Here is a 15,864-nt window from a genome sequence, read left to right as displayed (position 1 = left end):
GTGGCTCTGGGCATGGCAGGAGCAGCTATGGGGCACCCGAGAGGAGGAGGCACCAAGGAACTCATGGGGGACCCCAGAGGAAGCATCGTGGACCTTGCCAAGGCCCTCATGCTGCAGAAGAGCTGTGGAGGACCCCCACATCCCAAGGGAGGAGGAGGGGGCACCAGTCTGCTGCAATGCTACTGGAGATATCCAGAGCCCTGCGTGGTGCGTGGGTGTCTGGGGAGATGCCGGAGGTGACATGGGACCCAGCACCACGTGCAGGACTAGGGAGCCCTGTGGCTCAGGGGCAGCTGCACAGGGGGAGCAGGGCTTGCGGAGGCTCCGTGGGCCTTTGGGCAGGCTGTCCTCGGGGTACTGAGGAGCACCGAGAGGTGCACAGAGGAGGCTGAGATGCACCGAGAGGTGCACGGAGGAGCCCGAGATGCACTGAAATGTGCACGGAGGGGCCTGGGATGCACTCAAAGATACAGGAGGGCACCGGGGTGCACCGAAAGGCCCATGGGGGGGCCTGGGGCATGCAGAAAGGCACACAGAGAGCCCTGGGTGCACTGAGAGGCACATGCGCGTGTCCTGATGGGACTGCAGGGCACTTCACATGCCTTCAGATGCCCCAGAGGTGGCTGTGAGGGCACTGGCTTGCTTGCTTTGCCCTTCAGGTTTGCCGCAGGGCCCCAGAAAGCACCCACCCTCCCATGCCCTCTGTCACCTCCTGCTCTCCAGCTGCATCTGCCTCCTCTCCACGGCCAAACGCGGGCGTCCGCGCTCCTCCTCCCGCGCTTGCCCTGCAGCCCCCACCGGCCCCATCTGCCCCAGCCTTCCCGGTGAGCACAAGAAAAAGCCTTTTTTACTATGGGCGTGGGCAAACACAGCAACAGGTCTGCCCAGGCAGGTTGTAGCATCTCCATCCTTGTGCAAGCCCAAGGGCACAGGGCCCGGAGCCCCCTGCTTTGCTGAATGTGCTCTGCGCGGGGGGCAGACTGGCGATCGGAGGATGCCGAATTCGGGGATGCTCAGGCCGCACCGGTGCCTGGGCCTGGGCGCCACAGCTGCCGGGCTCTCCGCAGGCAGGCACGCAGGGCTTGGAAGGAGAAGCCTGATGGGGATGCTTTCCTGGGTGCTCGGAGGATGAAGATGGTCTGCATGCCCAGGCAGCGGACCGTGGGGCTGCTGTCTTTTTCCAAGCGCTGAAGGACTGAGATGGGAGGAAAGAGAGCGGCGATCAAGCCCTGTATCAGCAGAGATCCCAGGCTGCTGCTCAAGGGAGAGGGCCAGGGGGGCGCAGGGCACAAGGGGACCTGTCCCTGCTCAGCAATACCCCAAATGCCCCAAAAATTCCCTCCAGGAAGGCATGTAAGAGGCCTCCAGCCTGGCGCAGGGCACGGGCGCTCTCTGCCTGGCCCAAAACACCAGCCCTCAAATGCCCCGGAAATTCCCTCCGTCCCCAGGCCCGGCCTCCTCCCGCCAGCCCCGGCCAACCACGGGCATCCTACGCACGGCTGCACATCTCCTCCAGCTTCTCCCCGCGCCAGTCCAGGAGCCGCCCAGCGAGCCCTAGGCACACACAGCCCGTCACAAGGCGAGACCCGGGCCAGGGGAGAGGGATTTGGGGCTGCGGAGAGGGACCCGGGCACTGGGGAGAGGGACCTGGGCTTTGGGACAGGGACCTGGCACAGGGGAGAGGGACCGTGGGGCTGGGGAGAGGGAGTCGGGGGCTGGGGAGAAGGACCTAGGTGTTACAGAGGACCACCTAGGGACTTGGAGGAGGGTCCCAGGTGTTGGGGAGAGGGACCCAGGCGTTGAGGAGTGGGGCCCAGAGGCTGGAGAGGTGGACCCAGGGGGTGGAGAGGGGGACCCAGGGGCTGGGGAGGGGGTCACGGTCATTGAGGAGAAGGACAAGGGCACTTGGGAGAGTGACGTGGGGGTTGCGGAGAAGAACCTGGGGGCTGGGGAGAGGGTCGCGGGCGTCCGGGAGGGTCTCACCGATGAAGCGCACGGCCTGCTTGCGCAGGGGGGCCCGAGGATGCTCCAGGTAACAGCAGCTGCGCCTCACATACTCGCTGGCTACCGGCCCGGCCTCCCGCAGCTGCAGGGACCCCCGGTACAGGTGTTGGCAGCACTGGGCCCGTCCCCCTCCCAGGGACACCCGTCCCCCTCTCTAGCACAGGCGTTGGCAACCTCCATGGGACAGGCACGGGCACAACCGGCACCCGTGCTGTCACTGCTGGAAAAGGTGCTGGCACAGAACGGACAGGGGCTGGCACCACTGGGACAGGGGCTGGTCCACCAGGAGAGGCGCAGGCACCTCTGGGACAGGAGCTGGCACCTATGGGATAGGGGCTGGCCCTTCCAGGAAAGATGCTGGCACTGCTGGGACAGGGGCTGGCTCTGCCAGGAGAGGTGCTGGCACTACCAGGACAGGGGCCAGCACCACCAGGACGGGTCTGACACGGCCAGGCCTCCTTACCAGGCACTCGCCAATGTGCCACGTCTGCGCCGTCTCGGCCAGCTTCCGGAGCTGCTTCCAGCTGAGGAGCTTTGCAGCGTCCACGAGGGCTGCCTGGGCGGCCTGGGAAGGAGCAGGGAGATGGGCGATGGCACTGCGGCCAGGCCAGGACACCCCCCCCGCCGCCTCCCCCACAGCTGCCTGGGCTGCCTACCGGAGCGGCCGCATGGCCCGCCACCGTGCCCTGTACCTGTGCCGCACCAGGGTGTGGGTCCCCAAAATGGAGGAAGAGGGGCAGCAGCCCCTGGCGCGCCAGCTGCTTCATATGCTGCCTCTCACCGCCTACCGCCCGGCCCAGCAGCTCCCCAAAGAGTCGCATGGCCATTTCCCGCACCACGCCGACCTCCTGCCGGGGCAAGCATGGCAACCTCAGCGATGGCGGTGGGGGGCAACCAGAAAGGGCCCCCTACCAGTTCCCTGCCACCATCCTCACGCTGGGGAAGAGGGACAGGAGGTCGCGGGCCAGCTGCACAGCCATGTGGCTGGCCTGCCGCGGGTTGGCGTGGCGCAGCACGTTGCGCAGCACCGCCAGCGCCTTGGCATCCATCTCCCCATCGGCGTCCTGCAGCCGCTGCACCACGTCTGGGATGAACTCCTGCATCTTCCTTGCCTGCAGGGGGACGTGCAGGGTTTTCCTTATACTGCTGGTGGTGGAAATGCCCCAGACGCAGGCGCCGGCAGCGCGTGCTCACTCACCGTGGCAGGTTTCTCAGAGAGCGCGAGGAAGCCGCGGAGCGCCAGCCAGCGCATGACCTGGCGCTCGTTGTCCAGCCGCGCCTGGCAGAGGCTCAGCGCTGCCTCGTCGGCTGCCGCACACAGGTCGGGGCACTGCAGCAGCTGCAACGGCACAGGGCCGGGCTGGCACGGGGACTGGTGGCCACCCCCAGGACCGAGACCCCGGCATGTGGCATGGCATTCCCGCTGCCACCTCCCACTCGGCCCCGGCTCCAGCCCCAGCCCCATCGGCAGCCCCTTGGCTCCGGCCCCAGCCCCTACCCCTTGTCCTCCTCCTCCTCCCCCGGCCCTGGCCCCGGCCCCGCATCCCCAGCCCAGGCTGCAGCCCCTCATCTCCGGCCCCATCTGAATCCCCTCATCCTTGTCCCCTCATCCACGACCCCTCCACCCCATCCCTGTCCACTCATCGCCACCCTCGTGTCCCCATCCCCTCAGCCGGGCCCCATCTGCAGCCCTCTGGCCTCTCTTCAAGGGACATGGAGTGCGCAGGGCCAGCACGGAGGCTGCTTGAAACACAGGTGGCAGCTGGGGACTAACGGAGGCACCGGCAGAGCCCTAGCTCTGCCGCCAACAGCCGCCCCCTTCCCACTCATGCCAGCACCCCGCAGCCTACCTCGATGAAGAAGGCCATAGAGGGGATCTCCTGGCACTTGTCCTTGCCCCTCAGGGCCAGGCTCAGGTTCAGGAAGATCTCGGCACGCTCCTCCGGGGGGTTCCCCCGCATCTGCCTGGCCATGGGCGGGAGGGGCACCGTGGCAGCCAAGGCGGATGGGCAAACCGCACAGGGACCCCGTGGGGCTCCCAGGGTGGGATGGGGAGCCAAGGACTGGAGGGGGCTTACCTGGCCAGCAAGGCAACCCCCGTGAGGTGGGTCTCGGGCCGGCTGATCATCTCCCAGCCACCCTGCTGCTGCATGGCAGTGACCTGCTCCCCGTAGCCAGTGCAGCACAGCAGCGCCTGCATGGCTTGTACCGCTGTCCTGCCCGGGGAGAAGAGCACTGGTTTGTCCCTCCATGCTCCGGCATGGGCAGCAGGGGACGGACCGGGGAGACACGGTACCTGACAGGCCTGGGAGACATGAGTTTGCCCTCACGGCTGAAGGCGGGGATGTCCTCTGGCGCGTGGACGAGGGTAAAGGACACCTGGAAGAGCAGGGCCAGGTAGAGGCGGGGGAAGAGCGCCTTCACCTCCTGCTTGCAAGTGTGCTGCAGAAGGATGATGTTCAGCGCCCGGGTCGCCTGCAAAGATGCCAAGGACAGCCCTCGCTAGTGCCACAGCTGCCTGCACAGGGAGGCCTCCCTCGCCCAGCCAGCCTGTGGGGCAACTCACGGTCAGGGGGAGCATGCAGGTGAGGTCCTTGATGGTGGTGCCCGGCTTGCAGAGGGGCCGCTCTTGCAGCACACAGAGCAGCTCCTGCAGCACCTTCTCAGCTGTCAACGACTGGGAGACCGTCACCTCCCACATGGCCACGGCAACGCTGTGAACCCGAGCCAGAAAGGGTCGGGCCAGCGTCCTGGCATCCCGCTGACCCTTGCCAGGGCTGGCCGACCCGGTGGCTCTGTGGCGCCTGGAGGGAGCACAGCTCCAGCCCTGGGGCTGCTGCACTCAGGCTGGCAATGCAGGAGGTGTACCTGTCACAGGTCGGGGAGCAGTTCAGGAGGCCGGTGACCACCTCGCTGGGGTAGTGGCATGTCAGGAGGAGAAGGAAGCTCTTGAGGATGCCCTGGGCTGTGGCCTCCCTGATGCCTGGCAATTTCTCATAGATATATGCCACAATCTGCTGCAGCTGGAAGGGACACGGGTTGGCACCAGTGTGCTGCCCCAGGGAACCCCCTGCCAGGCTCAAACTGTGCTGGAGAGCCCTGGCTTTGGGGACCATCACCAGTGGGATGGAGGCTTACATGCTCTGGCTTGGCAGCGCAGTATCCCATCATATCCTCCAGCATGTGCGTTGCTGCTGAGGTGTCGCAGGCGCTCATGTCCTTCATGCCCTCAATGGCCACGGGGATCACATCTGTTTGCACAGCCTCCTCGCAGGCCTCCATGGAGCAGCTGGCGGGTCCATCCTCCTCCTTGAGCCAGGGCCCCATGGAGAAGCCGGGAGGTTCGTCCCACTCCTCCACCCAGGCCCCTATGGGGTGGCCAGGGGCTTCGTCCTCCTCCTTGACCCAGGTCCTCATGGAGAAGCCGGGACATCTGTCCTCCTCCTCGACCCAGGCCTCCGTGGGGCGACTGGGAGGACGGTCCTCTTCTTCGCCCCACGTGGCCGCGGGGTGGCTGGGGCATCTCTCCGCCATGCCGGGGGCCGGGGCCCAGGTGGGATACAAAGGAACGATGGGGAATGGGGGGGTCCTTCACGGGGCCGTGGGGCCACGTCGTGGGGTGGCTGAGGGAGCTCCCTGGGGAGATCCCAGCCGCTCTGCTCCCCACGCACTGAGGGGCCGTGGGGCGCCAGGCGACACCGGGGGGGGCACCATGGGGGTCACAATTGGTGGGGGGAGACGTGTCACAAAGGGCCCCGACATCACCCCTGGCCGGTCTCTGCTGCAGCTCGCTGCAGTGACATGTCCATGGGGCTGTCTGGGGGGCAAGAGGGGGGCTGCTCGTTAGCTAATTACACAAGTGTGACCCACGAAGGGCCACCACTGAGCTGGGGTTCCCCGTGTGGGTCCAAAGTAGGGAGGTTGGTGGGGGGGTCCCCATGCCCAGGGGCAGCCAGGGGCCTGAGGCACCTGAGGGCGGCTGGTGCAGGGGCTGCCATGGGGCAAATGGGGCTAGGTGGCGGGGGCTGGCAGTTTGGGGGGCTTGGGAGCTACCTCAGATCGGGAACACGTGCAGGGTGAGGAAGAGCACGGAGCTGCCGGCCGCCCCACGGTGCTGTAGGGTGGGGACGGAGATGGGGTCCTGGTTTTCCCAGACAAAAGGTTCACACACACACATCCCCTGCCATCGCTCTCCAGGCATTTCTACTTGTTTCCCGTGGAAATGGCTGTGCCTTTCCTTCCTCTCACCACGCTCGGCCACGCCTTTGCACACGGAAAAGCCCGCGAGCGACCCCGCGCTCCGAACGCCCCCGCGGCGGCAGCTCTCGCGGCAAGGCCCAAGGGCCCCCGAGCCCTGCAGGGAGGGCCCCGCCCCCCTGTGCCGATGGGCCAATCAGCTAGCGAGGTGGAGGCGGTGATCCAGGCGGCGTCTGGGAGGGGTGGGATGTGTGCTGAGCGACACGCGGACAGCCAATGGCATGGCGCCCCGTGCAGGGCAGGTGAGCACGCGCCCAGGTCGGTGCCGCCGCTTGGGAGGAGGCGGGAGGCGAGAGGCCTGGGGGTGCCCGTAGGGCAGCTGTCCCCGAGCTGGCCAGGGGAGTGGGGCGAGACGTGCCTGGAGCGGGGTGCCGGCCACCTGCCCGGCGCTCCCGCAGCTCCCGAGAGGCATTTGTGTGTCCCAGGAAACCCGCGCGGGAGCCTTGGGACGGGCGCGTGACTCTGACAAAGGGGCCACATTGAGAGGTGTGCTTGGAGGAGAGAGCTTGGCAGCACGCTGTGTGCGCGGTGGGTTGAGGAGAATGGGGGAGAGCAGAAGAGCAGTTAGGCCTGGCGATGGCTTCGCTGAGAGAGGGAGACCTGTATCTCCTTTATCTCGCTGCCATTCCCTGGAAGGGCAGACAGGCGAGTGCTTAAGGAGTCCGGAGGGTGTCGGGGACAACAACTTGGCACTGCTGCCAGATGGGCCGATAAGGGTGATGCTTTCCTGCATCTGGAAGTGGCAAACAAGGAGGAACTGATCGGGAATGGTTTAGTCAGTGCCAGCCTCGCTTCCAGTGACCATGGAATAGTGGAGTCCCGGATCCTGAAGGGACTGAGGAAGGACAGTAGCAGAGTACAGAGCCTGGACTTTAGAGGAGCAGACTTTGGCCTCTGCAGGGGACCCATGGTGGGTGGGGTCCCATGGGAGGCAGCTCTGAAGAGCCCAGGAGCTCAGGAGAGCCGGCAGGTCTTTAAGGACAGCACCTGCCAAGCACACAAATGATTCGTCCCAATACTCAGTAAAACTAGCAGTCACCTTGGCATTTTTCTTCTAAATGAGCGCTGTTGAATTCATGCATGGAGGTGCGCTGGGGCAGGGTCTGGGGTGTTGTGGGAGCCTGGGGCAGGGTTTGAGGGTGATCCGGGGCCCTGGGGCAGGGCTCGGGGCCCGGGGTGGGGTGGGGGTCGGGTCAGCGGGGTCACTGCAGTCCTGTTGTGGGCAGCAAGGAGGATCCCAGCGTGGCGTGAGGCCATCAGGAGCCAGGCTGGCCTCCATCCGTGCTGGTTTCAGAGCCAAGCAGGGTGCAGGGCTGCCGGCTGGGCCCTGCTGTTTCCCCTAGGTGATGCTGGTGACATCTGTGTTAGTTGAGAAGAAAGTGCATTCAAGGGCTAGCTTGCTGCTGTTGAGGCAGGGTTCGGGGGTGGTTTTGGGGGGGCTTGGGGCTTTGGGATAGGGTTCTGGGTTTGGTGAGGGTGTTGGGGCAGAGGCTGGGGGCATTTGGAGGCTAAGTGGGGTGTTGGGGCAGGGTCTGGGGGTCGTTAAGGGCTTTGGAGCAGGATTTGTAGCTGGTTTAGGGGCCTTGGGGCTGGTTTGGGTGGGAGGGGGGCATCTGCAGGGCCCTCAGCAGGGGAGGGTCTTTTTGGGGTGGACAGAGGGGGAGGGCCATCCCCCAGATGTGCTGCAAGCATATAGGCGGCAGTGCTGCACGTGGCTCTGGGCATGGCAGGAGCAGCTATGGGGCACCCGAGAGGAGGAGGCACCAAGGAACTCATGGGGGACCCCAGAGGAAGCATCGTGGACCTTGCCAAGGCCCTCATGCTGCAGAAGAGCTGTGGAGGACCCCCACATCCCAAGGGAGGAGGAGGGGGCACCAGTCTGCTGCAATGCTACTGGAGATATCCAGAGCCCTGCGTGGTGCGTGGGTGTCTGGGGAGATGCCGGAGGTGACATGGGACCCAGCACCACGTGCAGGACTAGGGAGCCCTGTGGCTCAGGGGCAGCTGCACAGGGGGAGCAGGGCTTGCGGAGGCTCCGTGGGCCTTTGGGCAGGCTGTCCTCGGGGTACTGAGGAGCACCGAGAGGTGCACAGAGGAGGCTGAGATGCACCGAGAGGTGCACGGAGGAGCCCGAGATGCACTGAAATGTGCACGGAGGGGCCTGGGATGCACTCAAAGATACAGGAGGGCACCGGGGTGCACCGAAAGGCCCATGGGGGGGCCTGGGGCATGCAGAAAGGCACACAGAGAGCCCTGGGTGCACTGAGAGGCACATGCGCGTGTCCTGATGGGACTGCAGGGCACTTCACATGCCTTCAGATGCCCCAGAGGTGGCTGTGAGGGCACTGGCTTGCTTGCTTTGCCCTTCAGGTTTGCCGCAGGGCCCCAGAAAGCACCCACCCTCCCATGCCCTCTGTCACCTCCTGCTCTCCAGCTGCATCTGCCTCCTCTCCACGGCCAAACGCGGGCGTCCGCGCTCCTCCTCCCGCGCTTGCCCTGCAGCCCCCACCGGCCCCATCTGCCCCAGCCTTTCCGGTGAGCACAAGAAAAAGCCTTTTTTACTATGGGCGTGGGCAAACACAGCAACAGGTCTGCCCAGGCAGGTTGTAGCATCTCCATCCTTGTGCAAGCCCAAGGGCACAGGGCCCGGAGCCCCCTGCTTTGCTGAATGTGCTCTGCGCGGGGGGCAGACTGGCGATCGGAGGATGCCGAATTCGGGGATGCTCAGGCCGCACCGGTGCCTGGGCCTGGGCGCCACAGCTGCCGGGCTCTCCGCAGGCAGGCACGCAGGGCTTGGAAGGAGAAGCCTGATGGGGATGCTTTCCTGGGTGCTCGGAGGATGAAGATGGTCTGCATGCCCAGGCAGCGGACCGTGGGGCTGCTGTCTTTTTCCAAGCGCTGAAGGACTGAGATGGGAGGAAAGAGAGCGGCGATCAAGCCCTGTATCAGCAGAGATCCCAGGCTGCTGCTCAAGGGAGAGGGCCAGGGGGGCGCAGGGCACAAGGGGACCTGTCCCTGCTCAGCAATACCCCAAATGCCCCAAAAATTCCCTCCAGGAAGGCATGTAAGAGGCCTCCAGCCTGGCGCAGGGCACGGGCGCTCTCTGCCTGGCCCAAAACACCAGCCCTCAAATGCCCCGGAAATTCCCTCCGTCCCCAGGCCCGGCCTCCTCCCGCCAGCCCCGGCCAACCACGGGCATCCTACGCACGGCTGCACATCTCCTCCAGCTTCTCCCCGCGCCAGTCCAGGAGCCGCCCAGCGAGCCCTAGGCACACACAGCCCGTCACAAGGCGAGACCCGGGCCAGGGGAGAGGGATTTGGGGCTGCGGAGAGGGACCCGGGCACTGGGGAGAGGGACCTGGGCTTTGGGACAGGGACCTGGCACAGGGGAGAGGGACCGTGGGGCTGGGGAGAGGGAGTCGGGGGCTGGGGAGAAGGACCTAGGTGTTACAGAGGACCACCTAGGGACTTGGAGGAGGGTCCCAGGTGTTGGGGAGAGGGACCCAGGCGTTGAGGAGTGGGGCCCAGAGGCTGGAGAGGGGGACCCAGGGGGTGGAGAGGGGGACCCAGGGGCTGGGGAGGGGGTCACGGTCATTGAGGAGAAGGACAAGGGCACTTGGGAGAGTGACGTGGGGGTTGCGGAGAAGAACCTGGGGGCTGGGGAGAGGGTCGCGGGCGTCCGGGAGGGTCTCACCGATGAAGCGCACGGCCTGCTCGCGCAGGGGGGCCCGAGGATGCTCCAGGTAACAGCAGCTGCGCCTCACATACTCGCTGGCTACCGGCCCGGCCTCCCGCAGCTGCAGGGACCCCCGGTACAGGTGTTGGCAGCACTGGGCCCGTCCCCCTCCCAGGGACACCCGTCCCCCTCTCTAGCACAGGCGTTGGCAACCTCCATGGGACAGGCACGGGCACAACCGGCACCCGTGCTGTCACTGCTGGAAAAGGTGCTGGCACAGAACGGACAGGGGCTGGCACCACTGGGACAGGGGCTGGTCCACCAGGAGAGGCGCAGGCACCTCTGGGACAGGAGCTGGCACCTATGGGATAGGGGCTGGCCCTTCCAGGAAAGATGCTGGCACTGCTGGGACAGGGGCTGGCTCTGCCAGGAGAGGTGCTGGCACTACCAGGACAGGGGCCAGCACCACCAGGACGGGTCTGACACGGCCAGGCCTCCTTACCAGGCACTCGCCAATGTGCCACGTCTGCGCCGTCTCGGCCAGCTTCCGGAGCTGCTTCCAGCTGAGGAGCTTTGCAGCGTCCACGAGGGCTGCCTGGGCGGCCTGGGAAGGAGCAGGGAGATGGGCGATGGCACTGCGGCCAGGCCAGGACACCCCCCCCGCCGCCTCCCCCACAGCTGCCTGGGCTGCCTACCGGAGCGGCCGCATGGCCCGCCACCGTGCCCTGTACCTGTGCCGCACCAGGGTGTGGGTCCCCAAAATGGAGGAAGAGGGGCAGCAGCCCCTGGCGCGCCAGCTGCTTCATATGCTGCCTCTCACCGCCTACCGCCCGGCCCAGCAGCTCCCCAAAGAGTCGCATGGCCATTTCCCGCACCACGCCGACCTCCTGCCGGGGCAAGCATGGCAACCTCAGCGATGGCGGTGGGGGGCAACCAGAAAGGGCCCCCTACCAGTTCCCTGCCACCATCCTCACGCTGGGGAAGAGGGACAGGAGGTCGCGGGCCAGCTGCACAGCCATGTGGCTGGCCTGCCGCGGGTTGGCGTGGCGCAGCACGTTGCGCAGCACCGCCAGCGCCTTGGCATCCATCTCCCCATCGGCGTCCTGCAGCCGCTGCACCACGTCTGGGATGAACTCCTGCATCTTCCTTGCCTGCAGGGGGACGTGCAGGGTTTTCCTTATACTGCTGGTGGTGGAAATGCCCCAGACGCAGGCGCCGGCAGCGCGTGCTCACTCACCGTGGCAGGTTTCTCAGAGAGCGCGAGGAAGCCGCGGAGCGCCAGCCAGCGCATGACCTGGCGCTCGTTGTCCAGCCGCGCCTGGCAGAGGCTCAGCGCTGCCTCGTCGGCTGCCGCACACAGGTCGGGGCACTGCAGCAGCTGCAACGGCACAGGGCCGGGCTGGCACGGGGACTGGTGGCCACCCCCAGGACCGAGACCCCGGCATGTGGCATGGCATTCCCGCTGCCACCTCCCACTCGGCCCCGGCTCCAGCCCCAGCCCCATCGGCAGCCCCTTGGCTCCGGCCCCAGCCCCTACCCCTTGTCCTCCTCCTCCTCCCCCGGCCCTGGCCCCGGCCCCGCATCCCCAGCCCAGGCTGCAGCCCCTCATCTCCGGCCCCATCTGAATCCCCTCATCCTTGTCCCCTCATCCACGACCCCTCCACCCCATCCCTGTCCACTCATCGCCACCCTCGTGTCCCCATCCCCTCAGCCGGGCCCCATCTGCAGCCCTCTGGCCTCTCTTCAAGGGACATGGAGTGCGCAGGGCCAGCACGGAGGCTGCTTGAAACACAGGTGGCAGCTGGGGACTAACGGAGGCACCGGCAGAGCCCTAGCTCTGCCGCCAACAGCCGCCCCCTTCCCACTCATGCCAGCACCCCGCAGCCTACCTCGATGAAGAAGGCCATAGAGGGGATCTCCTGGCACTTGTCCTTGCCCCTCAGGGCCAGGCTCAGGTTCAGGAAGATCTCGGCACGCTCCTCCGGGGGGTTCCCCCGCATCTGCCTGGCCATGGGCGGGAGGGGCACCGTGGCAGCCAAGGCGGATGGGCAAACCGCACAGGGACCCCGTGGGGCTCCCAGGGTGGGATGGGGAGCCAAGGACTGGAGGGGGCTTACCTGGCCAGCAAGGCAACCCCCGTGAGGTGGGTCTCGGGCCGGCTGATCATCTCCCAGCCACCCTGCTGCTGCATGGCAGTGACCTGCTCCCCGTAGCCAGTGCAGCACAGCAGCGCCTGCATGGCTTGTACCGCTGTCCTGCCCGGGGAGAAGAGCACTGGTTTGTCCCTCCATGCTCCGGCATGGGCAGCAGGGGACGGACCGGGGAGACACGGTACCTGACAGGCCTGGGAGACATGAGTTTGCCCTCACGGCTGAAGGCGGGGATGTCCTCTGGCGCGTGGACGAGGGTAAAGGACACCTGGAAGAGCAGGGCCAGGTAGAGGCGGGGGAAGAGCGCCTTCACCTCCTGCTTGCAAGTGTGCTGCAGAAGGATGATGTTCAGCGCCCGGGTCGCCTGCAAAGATGCCAAGGACAGCCCTCGCTAGTGCCACAGCTGCCTGCACAGGGAGGCCTCCCTCGCCCAGCCAGCCTGTGGGGCAACTCACGGTCAGGGGGAGCATGCAGGTGAGGTCCTTGATGGTGGTGCCCGGCTTGCAGAGGGGCCGCTCTTGCAGCACACAGAGCAGCTCCTGCAGCACCTTCTCAGCTGTCAACGACTGGGAGACCGTCACCTCCCACATGGCCACGGCAACGCTGTGAACCCGAGCCAGAAAGGGTCGGGCCAGCGTCCTGGCATCCCGCTGACCCTTGCCAGGGCTGGCCGACCCGGTGGCTCTGTGGCGCCTGGAGGGAGCACAGCTCCAGCCCTGGGGCTGCTGCACTCAGGCTGGCAATGCAGGAGGTGTACCTGTCACAGGTCGGGGAGCAGTTCAGGAGGCCGGTGACCACCTCGCTGGGGTAGTGGCATGTCAGGAGGAGAAGGAAGCTCTTGAGGATGCCCTGGGCTGTGGCCTCCCTGATGCCTGGCAATTTCTCATAGATATATGCCACAATCTGCTGCAGCTGGAAGGGACACGGGTTGGCACCAGTGTGCTGCCCCAGGGAACCCCCTGCCAGGCTCAAACTGTGCTGGAGAGCCCTGGCTTTGGGGACCATCACCAGTGGGATGGAGGCTTACATGCTCTGGCTTGGCAGCACAGTATCCCATCATATCCTCCAGCATGTGCGTTGCTGCTGAGGTGTCGCAGGCGCTCATGTCCTTCATGCCCTCAATGGCCACGGGGATCACATCTGTTTGCACAGCCTCCTCGCAGGCCTCCATGGAGCAGCTGGCGGGTCCATCCTCCTCCTTGAGCCAGGGCCCCATGGAGAAGCCGGGAGGTTCGTCCCACTCCTCCACCCAGGCCCCTATGGGGTGGCCAGGGGCTTCGTCCTCCTCCTTGACCCAGGTCCTCATGGAGAAGCCGGGACATCTGTCCTCCTCCTCGACCCAGGCCTCCGTGGGGCGACTGGGAGGACGGTCCTCTTCTTCGCCCCACGTGGCCGCGGGGTGGCTGGGGCATCTCTCCGCCATGCCGGGGGCCGGGGCCCAGGTGGGATACAAAGGAACGATGGGGAATGGGGGGGTCCTTCACGGGGCCGTGGGGCCACGTCGTGGGGTGGCTGAGGGAGCTCCCTGGGGAGATCCCAGCCGCTCTGCTCCCCACGCACTGAGGGGCCGTGGGGCGCCAGGCGACACCGGGAGGGGCACCATGGGGGTCACAGTTGGTGGGGGGAGACGTGTCACAAAGGGCCCCGACATCACCCCTGGCCGGTCTCTGCTGCAGCTCGCTGCAGTGACATGTCCATGGGGCTGTCTGGGGGGCAAGAGGGGGGCTGCTCGTTAGCTAATTACACAAGTGTGACCCACGAAGGGCCACCACTGAGCTGGGGTTCCCCGTGTGGGTCCAAAGTAGGGAGGTTGGTGGGGGGGTCCCCATGCCCAGGGGCAGCCAGGGGCCTGAGGCACCTGAGGGCGGCTGGTGCAGGGGCTGCCATGGGGCAAATGGGGCTAGGTGGCGGGGGCTGGCAGTTTGGGGGGCTTGGGAGCTACCTCAGATCGGGAACACGTGCAGGGTGAGGAAGAGCACGGAGCTGCCGGCCGCCCCACGGTGCTGTAGGGTGGGGACGGAGATGGGGTCCTGGTTTTCCCAGACAAAAGGTTCACACACACACATCCCCTGCCATCGCTCTCCAGGCATTTCTACTTGTTTCCCGTGGAAATGGCTGTGCCTTTCCTTCCTCTCACCACGCTCGGCCACGCCTTTGCACACGGAAAAGCCCGCGAGCGACCCCGCGCTCCGAACGCCCCCGCGGCGGCAGCTCTCGCGGCAAGGCCCAAGGGCCCCCGAGCCCTGCAGGGAGGGCCCCGCCCCCCTGTGCCGATGGGCCAATCAGCTAGCGAGGTGGAGGCGGTGATCCAGGCGGCGTCTGGGAGGGGTGGGATGTGTGCTGAGCGACACGCGGACAGCCAATGGCATGGCGCCCCGTGCAGGGCAGGTGAGCACGCGCCCAGGTCGGTGCCGCCGCTTGGGAGGAGGCGGGAGGCGAGAGGCCTGGGGGTGCCCGTAGGGCAGCTGTCCCCGAGCTGGCCAGGGGAGTGGGGCGAGACGTGCCTGGAGCGGGGTGCCGGCCACCTGCCCGGCGCTCCCGCAGCTCCCGAGAGGCATTTGTGTGTCCCAGGAAACCCGCGCGGGAGCCTTGGGACGGGCGCGTGACTCTGACAAAGGGGCCACATTGAGAGGTGTGCTTGGAGGAGAGAGCTTGGCAGCACGCTGTGTGCGCGGTGGGTTGAGGAGAATGGGGGAGAGCAGAAGAGCAGTTAGGCCTGGCGATGGCTTCGCTGAGAGAGGGAGACCTGTATCTCCTTTATCTCGCTGCCATTCCCTGGAAGGGCAGACAGGCGAGTGCTTAAGGAGTCCGGAGGGTGTCGGGGACAACAACTTGGCACTGCTGCCAGATGGGCCGATAAGGGTGATGCTTTCCTGCATCTGGAAGTGGCAAACAAGGAGGAACTGATCGGGAATGGTTTAGTCAGTGCCAGCCTCGCTTCCAGTGACCATGGAATAGTGGAGTCCCGGATCCTGAAGGGACTGAGGAAGGACAGTAGCAGAGTACAGAGCCTGGACTTTAGAGGAGCAGACTTTGGCCTCTGCAGGGGACCCATGGTGGGTGGGGTCCCATGGGAGGCAGCTCTGAAGAGCCCAGGAGCTCAGGAGAGCCGGCAGGTCTTTAAGGACAGCACCTGCCAAGCACACAAATGATTCGTCCCAATACTCAGTAAAACTAGCAGTCACCTTGGCATTTTTCTTCTAAATGAGCGCTGTTGAATTCATGCATGGAGGTGCGCTGGGGCAGGGTCTGGGGTGTTGTGGGAGCCTGGGGCAGGGTTTGAGGGTGATCCGGGGCCCTGGGGCAGGGCTCGGGGCCCGGGGTGGGGTGGGGGTCGGGTCAGCGGGGTCACTGCAGTCCTGTTGTGGGCAGCAAGGAGGATCCCAGCGTGGCGTGAGGCCATCAGGAGCCAGGCTGGCCTCCATCCGTGCTGGTTTCAGAGCCAAGCAGGGTGCAGGGCTGCCAGCTGGGCCCTGCTGTTTCCCCTAGGTGATGCTGGTGACATCTGTGTTAGTTGAGAAGAAAGTGTATTCAAGGGCTAGCTTGCTGCTGTTGAGGCAGGGTTCGGGGGTGGTTTTGGGGGGGCTTGGGGCTTTGGGATAGGGTTCTGGGTTTGGTGAGGGTGTTGGGGCAGAGGTTGGGGGCATTTGGAGGCTAAGTGGGGTGTTGGGGCAGGGTCTGGGGGTCGTTAAGGGCTTTGGAGCAGGATTTGTAGCTGGTTTAGGGGCCTTGGGGCTGGTTTGGGTGGGAGGGGGGCATCTGCAGGGCCCTCAGCAG

This window comes from Dromaius novaehollandiae, chromosome 23, assembly GCF_036370855.1.
Source record: "Dromaius novaehollandiae isolate bDroNov1 chromosome 23, bDroNov1.hap1, whole genome shotgun sequence".
NCBI lineage: Eukaryota > Metazoa > Chordata > Aves > Casuariiformes > Dromaiidae > Dromaius > Dromaius novaehollandiae.
Note: the sequence above shows the minus strand (reverse complement) of the source record.